The sequence below is a fragment of the Haliotis asinina genome, chromosome 2, assembly GCF_037392515.1.
Source record: "Haliotis asinina isolate JCU_RB_2024 chromosome 2, JCU_Hal_asi_v2, whole genome shotgun sequence".
NCBI lineage: Eukaryota > Metazoa > Mollusca > Gastropoda > Lepetellida > Haliotidae > Haliotis > Haliotis asinina.
Window position 1 is genome coordinate 21440315 of NC_090281.1, and position 11364 is coordinate 21451678.

The window sequence follows — 11364 nt, forward strand, 5'->3', positions numbered from 1 at the left end:
GTAAACTGCAGATTTATAACTTTGAATACATATATTGTTCTGAAAGTTTACCATTTTGTAGTTAAATGATTAAAAATAACTTCCAAAAAGGCTAACCATCCTTTGTGTTATTTCGTGCAAATTCTATGTACATCCTGTTTGCCAAAGTTATGCAACCGGTAAGTGAACAACTGACATAAAGATCATGATAAAAGAAGTTTAGTTATATCACATGACATAACCTTGCAGCAATTAAGCATTGTAAAATCAAGGGGTCAGTTTGATGGCAATTTCACACAGGTGTAATGTTAAACTGATTTAGTTTACCGGCTATTCAAATCCATTTGCAAATGATACTTTCATGTATTTTTCATTTTGAGAAAACGTACGTAGGGAAGTGAATTAATAAAATATTCAAAGTGAAATTACCTAGTAACATGAGCACATACCTTCGATAGACAAGGGTGATCCTCCAGGAGCAGTCGTGTCCAGATTTTTCTCACAACAGTCTAAAAGATTAAATCAAATACGTTAAATATAACAGGTATATATATATGATTATGCTCAACACGTATGTATTAAATTATTGAAAAATTACATGAAATTTTAAATGTATCCTACGCAGAGCTAACAGTTTCTTATATGAATTTAGTGTTTGCCTCAAATAGTTCAGAAACACATCTGACCCCTCTGAGCGAATTTGGGGGTAAACAATTTCATTTCACTAATGATCCAGGATTGAATTTAATAAATTACACCGAAATGTTGCCATTGTAAAAGCCCATCATTTTTATCATTCTTTAAAATATATCTGAATTGGTGAAATACATCTTGCAATACCCAGTAAACCCATGAGTGAACCACTACATATGGCGGATCTTTTTGATGCAGATCGTAATTCATCCCCCCCCCCCACCACACACACACACACACCTTTTGTACAAGTGTTAACCGAGTTGCAACGCTAAAATTTGCAAACTATTAACAGGAGCACTAAAATCAAAAGTCTGCCCCTTTAAACTTAAATAAATACTTGTGGTTAGTACTAAGATAGTTACTTACAAATACAAGCTTGGTGTATTCTATACCATGTCGATCTATTGAAATGGAATATAAACAAACTTATTTTTCAGGCCTATTTTACTTAGATTTAACGATAACATTTAAAAATAATACGAGCGAAAATATACATTCGCGGGATAAACTTTATAATCTATCCGGATTTCTGTCATTAACGCAATATTTCTTTAAACGTTATTTACAATAAAATACCCTCGGTCTTACCTGACACATCCGAGGTACTCCGAGTTGCTCGCATCCGTTCTCTGCTTTCTTCTCCAAGTCGCGAATTCTTTTGTCGAGTGCTTTTGGGGAAAGTGAGGTGGCCATGGCAAAGTTTACACGACGCAGCCATCTTATGCTTAAAGTTTTGAAAAATAATTGCTAGGAAAACAAATTTGTTCCTACCCGCCAAACAAGATGGCGTCTCGCTAACACTCACGGGAAATAGACAGTTTTGTCATTGTGTTTTTTTAAATAAATCTAATGTGACCATTTGACGGTAGATTTCCTCGTTCTACAACAAAAGAGGAAGGTACACCCTGTTGTGAGTTGTTTTGTTAACAATTAGATAGTCTCGCGTGGACGTGATCCTGTCGCCATTCGTTTATTTGTTTACATTGCCGACATCAAAGGGGAGTGTGAAAAGTGGAATTCAGCGGATTGAATGTAAGTACTCAAAGTGACAACAGTGAGCAGTTATGGTTTTAGCAGTCTTTTCATCGCATTAGCGTCACGGATTGCTTTTTCTCAGTGTCAAGCATCAATATGTAGACCTTGTGATTATTAACAGTGATTAATTGTGAAAACATGTTCACCTTACTTTAACATGCCCGAGCGTCATGAGTCCTACTGATTTAGCACTCATGGGAAACTTTATTGTGGCAAATAAGTTATTTTCTAAAATCCTGTCAGGAGAAGGTAGTATCCGGATATATTTCTGCTGGATGGACCCCCCCCCCCCCCCCCCCACGTACCATGTAAGTAATTTACGCACTGTGCTCACAACATGCACGGGGGTTAGAAATATTAACATTGTTTGTTCTTTTCAGTTATACACCCAGATCTACTATCCCTATCTACCCTTTAAGTTAACTTTACTACTATTACTAATATAATTTGGTGATGTGTCACAATTTCTTTGAAACCTTAATTCATTTGTCAATGTGAATGAAGAATGAAGCACAATCCCACTGACCCTTTGGCTATGATTTGTACATGCATAATTTCTGTAGACTATTCGTGGCACTTTCTGCTGCAGGGACACAGTTCTTTGTGGACATTGCGACAAGTAATTGTCAAGAAAAACAGCCTAAAATCACGAGAAATACGTTTCTGAAATATGGTTGGTTTCTACAATATTTGTTTTAACATGGGTACCCAGAGATATTCCGCATATATGTCTTCGTTATATCTATTCATATAATCTGTACTCCAGAAATATTTCAACCAAGTCACATCATACATTTATTAGTTCATCAAATTATCTAGTATCTTATGTTCTGTGTCAGTTCTGTGTATCCAGTTGTACCAGTTAATCAGTTTCATGGTTTGATATTTGTTTTATAGCCATTAAAACCTTGTCCATCAGTACATGTTGCATGTGTTAGCCCTACAATGCATTGACATTATCATCACACCTCAAGTTTCATATTTCTGAAAGAATCGTTGTGTCAGTTATTTGATTTACAGATATGGATTGTGGACCAACAAACTCGGAGAATGATGCCCGGTAAGGGAATCTCTTTTATAACAATATTATTCATATAGCTTTATAATGAAGCTGACACTATGTTAATACATACAACAAACCTTTTTGACCTCACTCAAAGTGTAACTGTACATGGATTCAAGCATAATATATACATATATTTTAAATTCCAGGAGAAATACGGCTTTTCTGTCCTCACTGCCAGACGTCTGTTTCAAGAAAAACACGTTATCTCCATCTCCGTAACAAGATGTTTGTTAGTTTGTAAAGATTTTTCGGGTGAATGACAAATGTTTCATCAGGTCAGTCATCAAAGAATTTTTAGATTTCACTAAAAATCGAGTTTGCACTGTCACTTTGCTATCCATGTTTAATACATTTAATGTATGTATCATACATGTAACTGTAATAACTGAAAGTGAGCAAATGGTAATACGTATTTAATATTTGTAATACATGTTATCTGCATTATCATATATATTGCTGTGTTTCATTCATTGAATTGTCTCTCAGTTGAATTGATGATTCAAACTGAATGTCCTTTTCCTTTCCAGACACTGACAGTGACCAAGATATTAACAGCACATTCAAGGTTTGCGAGCTATTACCACCACAATGTGAGAGCCTGATTGATTCGGATTCAGATGTTTCGCCAGATATTAACCAGGACTCGCATACACCAACAAACATCTACAGAAGAACAAAGAACTTTGTGTACTGGCTAGCTCGTCTTCATTCAGTGTGCCTACTTCCTGAGCAATGCTTGTGTGCAGAGAATTCTGTTACTCTTCTCTGAGCGCCCCAGTTTCTTAATACAGCGAATTGTGTACTACTGCAACTGCCCTGTTGCATTAAAATGTGAGCTTTTCTAAGAAATGAAACAGTTGGATCATAATATTTCCAGCGTTTGTTTTTTGTTCAAATAAATATGTAATAAATATAACAAGATAATACAACATATTTCAGCTTTCTAAACTAAGCGAACTCTCATTGTCATCTTCCTTGTACAGAAACCTAGCGGAAACCTACATTACCCAAGATCCACAAGGTTTCCGCAAGACCAGAAACTTACTCACTCCAGCTATAAAGGTTTCAGTAAACTGAAACTAAATGGAAACTTCCATCTACAGTTTCAGTTGACGGAAACATGACGGAAACTAAGACTTGTTAGTTTCAGTTGTGGAAACTATGCGGAAACTCTCATTGCGCGTTTCCTGAAACTGAAACCTAGCGGAAACCTACATTACCCAGTATCCATCAGGTTTCCGCAAGAACGGAAACCAAGTTATTTTTGCTGTGTATGTTCATTTCAGAGACTAGTTGTTAGTGTACATCGTCACCCTGTGTACAGGGAAGTCTACACACGTATGAGTAGCTTCGTTCGCATTCGAAGGGAAGGTATCGAGCCCCTTGAATGTGCTTGCAAAAGCTCTAGTGACATTATTGTGGCCACACCGGTGACTCAATCAATACGTGAGTTGAAAAAATACTCTTCAAAAAAAGACAGTGTGAAGACGTGTTCATCTATGTAAAAACACATTGTCATGTACCAAAAGTGACAACAAAATACATGTGACAAAATATTAGCAACATCACCTGAGTGTGTCGTACCAAAACCCAAACGTGTAAAAAATCACGAAAATATAACCATAGTAAAACGTATCTCTTTTAATAGCGCATTTGTTATGTGATCACATCCTGGCATCGTTGTGTCCTGCTTGAAATAACTGTCTGGATGGTTGCCAAGGGAGGACTGTACCTCTCTTCAGCAGGAACATTGCCGAGTTTCTTTACAATTGCCGGAAGGACAAAGGGTCGTATTGGGGCAACTACGGTACGTTCCACATGTGTTCAGTGGAATAGAGGTCTAGTGACCTGGCTTCTCACCCTAGCGATCTCCTACTCTATGATGGCTTGAGCACCATCGGAAAAATGGGACCCTGCGTTACCGTGCGTTTCCAAGTCCGGTTACTTTGCACCACAACACGGTGTGACGTGCACATCCAGAATCCTTGTAATAGACACCGATCATTGTGTCCAGCAATGGAACGTGGTCCTTCCAGTTAACTGATCCCAACACAATCGCCCACTCCTGGCCTGTCCAGTGACAGTGATCTTCAGCCCAATCCAAAAGTTTCTTCTTTGAGAAGTATTTTAGATGTTTTGGAGAAGAAACAAATTCAAATTCTTTGGATAGTCAACTTCTTTATTGCAACGAGTGCGATGTTTCGGTGTAGGTACTCATTGATATAAAGAAAGTGACTACAGAGAGCTTGGCTTTCCCTCAATCCAAAAGTGTGGCAGCAGACGATGTCTAGTCCGTGGGATGCGAGTATACAGGTCATCCCTGGGTATGGTTGCAGTCGCAGTCGCAATGTGTGGAGAAACATGTCGACCAATTAATGTAAATTGATACCAGCTGATCTAACTGATGGTATCGATACAGATTTCCGGTGATCGCACTTTGGTAACATGACTTATTGACTCACCTTCAAGGAGACCAAATTATTGGGTCGTCAAACGACGTCGCTGGTGCTGAATGGACGCAGATGCATTCAAGTGTGTCAACACTTGGTAGCAAATGTTCTTTTGCTTTCTGATAATGATACACAGTTTTCCCAGAAGTTATTGAAAATTCTTTGTTTCTTATATTGAATAGAATTTTAAACATCTTAAATGTTCACCTCTTTCGAAAAACCTAACACCGTATGAAGAAAATAATTTTCCAGCATGACAACGAGTTAAAACACTGCGGGCTGCGCAAAACAGTGGTTGTCTAACAAAGATTTTCAAGTTTTAGACTTCCCCAGCAACAACACAGATCGTAATAATATTGAGAATGTGTGGGGACTAAAGAAGGACACAAAAGACCGAAAGGGATTATATTGAAGACACGAAGATACGCTGTCACACAATTTCCTACAAACTTTGATCGGTAGTGTCAAAAGTTTTTGAAGCGCATTCAGTCGTGTATTGCTGAGCAAGGAAGTCTCATTAGTCTGAAAACACTTAGACTGTAAGAAAATCATATCTCAACATATTCATTTATGTAAAACTTAATAATATATAGTGCATATACATGTACAAGGTCTTTGACGAAATACTTTTCAAAAATTTCTGAGAATGCTATAGCATTGATGGTGTATTGATAATGTATCATTGATTGATGATGTGTAACGATGTATATGACACGTTAGTATGTGTCCATGCAGTCTTGAAACATGATCTTCAGCAAACGTTTACTACTATAGTTATATACCTCCCTTGAGTGACACAAACCTTTTGAATATAATGTAGCATCTCAAACAGCATACTTTAGTAGCTGAACAGTACAACAAGTTCATCACCAATCTCTTTCAGTTAATCAGAAATAGAGTGGGACTAGCGCTTAAAATCTAAGGTTCGTTAAAAGATTTTTGATCACAACCTTTTGGACATTATCTACGACAAACCTGAATCCAGATTCGAACAAATGTGTCATTGTCGGGCATCAATTAACACACTCCTGAACAGAATTACCAGAATGGACTGAACATGTCATGACAATTCCGGCAGAGTCATTCCTGATGCTGTTCTGAGACTATAAATCACCAAAAGCAGTTAGACTTCAATGTATTTGCAACCGGACAACACGCAAACTTGGCTCTGTCTTTATATGTCGCAGTGCACATGAGTTGGCAACCACACCAGAAGCGAGGCTTTGGACCGTCGCTTACATAACTCCAAAAGCCAAGTAGTGTTGTCGCGCTATGAATCTCAGTCTCCAAGTCTTACACAAAAATGGAAGTCGGGCGTGATAATCTTGATCCCTGTTGTTTACATTCCCTTCTCACAAATCTTGTCTCGGCAAGGCTCTTGTCTGTCTCACAGTCTTTGAGCCACATTATTACAGCCTAGCCCTCCCTGCAATGCCAAAGCTTTAAATGAAGTGTTACGGTTTGTCGTGACAAAAGGTGTAAGAAATCCCCACCTAACCAGCAAAATATATAACACTGAGACGTTTAAGATTTTCAATAATACTGTATATTGAGCAAAACAAAGGCAAAAATATACAGATTCCCAAGAGAGGGTTCATGTACAATACAAATGAGTCAATTCTAAAGTAATGGGTCAAAAATATGATGTAAGAGTGAGAAACAGTTATGCATAGTGTAACACAGCGAGTGGTCAGGCATCGGTTATGTAGATCAAGTGTTGACGGGGACTGGCAGGTATATACTCCAGTTAATCTGTATCCGTGTATTTCCGTATACAGTCAACATTTCCTGAAAGTTCAAGCACCTACGACCATCGCCATCAATGTAGAATTCTCTAGGCCATCCTCCCGGAAGTCAACAATTAGTCAAGGGAGACACCTCTAGAATACTTCCTTGAAGACCTTCAGCCAAAATACAAAACCTGAACATTTATGAGACGAAATGTCACCCATAACAATTATCATTCAAAACTTCAAACACTGTGATCCAAATAATAATTATTAATATTTAATTAATAACACAATTTACAGAAACAACACTCTCGTAACAGAAGCAAGTCTAGATCCTGAATCTTCCCAAATTACTGGGTCTCCTACTCAGTTTAAAAGGGTTAATTTGTTACTATCAAAGTTAAATATACTGAGCGACTGGGCGTTAGTCTAGCACGGCTCCCATGACCGAAACTATCCCTTGTTTGTCATATAGACTCTGAAGTAAACATATCCAAACAAAGCCACGCAAGCCTAGAAAATGTGGCAAGTCTAGATTTCCACGGCTTCTGAAAATCTCAGGGCTCCTTGTCATTATATTTATTTGTCTTTTTTGACAGGCACTTTCTTCTGTAAATTATGTTCATTTCAGAGACTAGTTGTTAGACTATTAATGCCTTTTCGAAAGTGGTCAGCTGCAACACGTGTTATATATAACTTGGGATTGTGCTTACTTGTTACTGCATTTACTGTTTAGTAGTGTCTAGTTGTCTCGGTGAGTGGGTTCGATCCTGAATGCTGGCAAGATTTGCTGTTTCTGGCGCTTCCGTTTTACTGGACATGGTGCCTCGCTGTTTTGTTCTTTTTCGATGGCAAATACATGTACTGATAATTATCCTGGATGTACTGTTTGTACTTTATGAACTAGTAAGAAAATAGTTTATTGGAAATAGTGTCTCAGCCCGTGCAGAACCCTGTGTCGTGTGTGATAGCTCTGACGTATCAGATGCGAAAGGGGTCATGACACGCGCATGACCCACGTCACTTCCGCCCTACAGAGTGTGCGCAGGGCTGGCAGCTGGGGTAATGTTAGCACTGTGTTAACTCACACAGCTGACCCACGGAGAGTTCACCCACGGGAGACTTACAAGGCTGGATAGTGTCAATATATTGTGAGGAAGCTGGTGTAAAACACCGATGTATTGACAGGACGTGCCTCTATAGTGTACAGATACATTATTACAAAACTTAAACATCGTATTAGTAGGCGTTTACACACTCCGTGTTTACATTTACAGCGGCAGTACTGACACCTTCATTCGTAGGCGTTTAAACAGTCCACGTTTTACATTTATTACGAAATTATTGTTACCTTCAAGTGTTCAAGATATTTTGAAATAATTAGGATAAACTGAATTGAACAGAAGATACCGTGATCTCAATAGAAGATATCTTGTAATAGAGATAATTATGGATATCTGTATTACAATTCGTGATATCATACTTCCGTACTATTGGTAACGTACGTTTCTCAACAGGTTCCGCTCCGTATGCATCCCACAGTACGTCATATACGACATTTGCTGACTATTTCTCGTACAAGCTGTGCATGTTTTGTCGCCAATTTCGAAACGGAAGAATTTAATATCTGAAGATATCCATAAAACATTTCCCGTCCCTTTAGGAGAAAATACAGAGTTATTTGCCGTTATTTCATGACTTTTATTATAGCGCAGCAGCTGATACAAAGATAACTTCAAAATAATCAATGATGTCTTTAATTTGATTTTTGATATCTCTTACTGAATTCTACATATCGGAAACTTCCAAATGGTATCTGTTGTGCATTGAAAGATCTAAATGAATTAGATATCTTGAAAACTTCTGATGTAAGATTAATTTCTTGTATGATTATGAATAGCTTGTTGGAATTGTTTAAATATCAAGCAATATCTTTTTCAGAGTAACATTATATTTCTCACTTATTGTTCTATATTTTTCCCAGAAGTTAAGTTTGATTACCCAAGAACGTGTACATATGGTTAAAACATATCCTGACATCTTTAAAACAATCGGCGATATCAGTAATATCATATTAAACGTGCCACACGTTGCCCTTATTGTACACAGATTCAGTGAACAATTATTGAACAACATATTGACAGGCGTTGCCCATACAAGATACCAATGGCCAATTATCTATTATATGGTCTCTACAGATACATAAGGCAATAACTGACCAAGGTCGTGCTGACCAGACTGTACTGAATGTTGAGCCCATGGAAGTATCGTAACTCTATCCTTGAAAGAGAAAGGTCTGAATTCAGTCTGTTATTTTTTTACTTTTTAGAGACTACCATTAAAACTGTTATTATTTGCCTTAGAGACAACACGGAGCAAAAACAGTCTGAAAGAATCTGACCACCATAATAGAAGGCATGTGTTTTTTTCTGGTTTAAACATTTCACCATTCGTCATTTATGGCCACCATCATAATTTCCACTACTTCCGCTTTCCCCGACAACTAAATTCCGCGCGATGACAGCGCGTCAGATATTAGCGATGAAAGCATTACGTGTGTCACTTAATGCGAATCCCCCCAACATTTCCCTCCCAGTGTTAATAAAAGCAGCGTATATCCAGCTGAATTGAATAAAGGAAATATATATGTTAAAACCAGCAATGTCCTCTTTGTTGCTGTTGATGACTTGATGTGTAATATTGTCAGTGATGTTTATGTACGTATGTTAACCCGCACACAACATAATAGGGATAACACAATTGTTTACAATAGCCCGCACAGGGCAGATAGACGCGTGAGAGGTGCAGACAGTTGATGTGGCTGCAGGGAGAGATGGTGACGTGACGACAGATGACAGAAGCTCGACGGGACGTGAAATATACAGCTTGTCGGTCTCTACCAGGATGTTTATATCAGACTAGCCAACACGTCAGCAAGTTGTATCTTCAGTCTTGCGTCAGAAGAGGCTTAATCTGAAGATGCAACTCGATAGTTGGTGACACCTTTCAAGCCAGACACATACATTTAAATGTGCGACTTTGTAGTCTAAAGTGTATGTGGAAGAACTCAAGGAGACCCATATCGTAGCGAATGGTTAAGTGGCTTCAATCACATTGTTACGTGAAACCGGTTTGCCTGTGTTGGCCAACTCTACGATCTGAAAATGTCCAGAATATATATGTTTACCCCATGCGTCAACTAACTGCTAATTGCTTGGTGTTTGTTGATAGTCTTCCATTAGTCTTGAAATCAGGACAATCTCAACAGATGTATACAACCAGGCAACTTACTTGTTCACAGAGGCTTGAAAAAATGTGAAACTGACATAAACTGAACTGTGAGTGAGTTTAGTTTTACGCCGCACCCCGCAATAACCCAGCTATATATCGAGACAATTCAGTGATCAACAGCATGAGCATCGATCTACGCAAATGGGATAAGATGACATGTGTCAACTAAGTCCGCGAGCCTCTTAGTCGCGTCTTACGACAAGCGTGGGTTTCTGAAGACCAATTCTAACCCGGATCTTCACGAGAAAACCTGAACAGAAGTATGTTTCAAGAGCCCTGTGCCGATAGCGGAGACCAATAATTATGGTATCTTATTTTATACAACGTAATGGAACTGTGAATATTTTTCTACATCGAAATTGCAAGAACAAGAACGAATATGAGTGTCAAAGACAGTCAGTGTTAAGACAAAGCAGAGGAATATCTGGTCCAAAGAAGTAGTACATTCGATGAAGTGAATTCATATGAGGAGCAATGGAGCTCACCAAAACAATGATATTCAATTCTAGATGAAACAGTTATGCATTACAGTTTCATTGTTAGTGAGAAAGGAACACACATGAAGTCTCTGAAGGTTGTGAATGGGTGTATTATGATTATCTCAATCAACATGTAAACCTACTCTGTTTTTGAAACTTGAGGTAGTCGAAATGTATGTGATTAATATGCAGTGTTATGTCGTATTTAAAAACGAGCGCTGCAGCACATTTGAGCGTATTTACATTTAAAGCACTTTGTTTCGATCTAGAACAAGAGATTATCTTAAGTGATCATCAACAAACTAAATTTCAAAATATAGATGTTTAATCTGTCTAGCTGTAACAATAGTGCATGTTCTGAAGACAGTATTGATATGGTAACAAATTCAAACATGAGTAGTGGTACAGCAATAGTCCCACAATCACTGAAAGTTTCGAGAAAGAGTCCCAGATTTTGAAAACAATAATGGCAAATATTCCTCATGTTAAAAGTTATTCGCTTACTGAGTTGACTGGTTCGAAATAACCATCAGCAAATACACAGCTTTAAGAAAAAAAAAGAGAAATATTAACAACCACTCAAGGTTACTGCACCGTCCGGACTGAAATAAGCCATTTCTTGGAAATCACTTTCATTT

The 11364-nt window shown here is 38.0% G+C and overlaps 1 long non-coding RNA gene across 1 annotated transcript; it reads left to right on the plus strand.

The window, feature by feature from the left end:
- Positions 1–2922: 2922 nt before the first annotated feature.
- Positions 2923–3644, plus strand: LOC137272343 (uncharacterized). Its single transcript, XR_010956087.1, has 2 exons — positions 2923–3051; positions 3304–3644. It is a non-coding gene; the product is annotated as an uncharacterized lncRNA (long non-coding RNA).
- The last annotated feature ends 7720 nt before the right edge of the window (positions 3645–11364 follow it).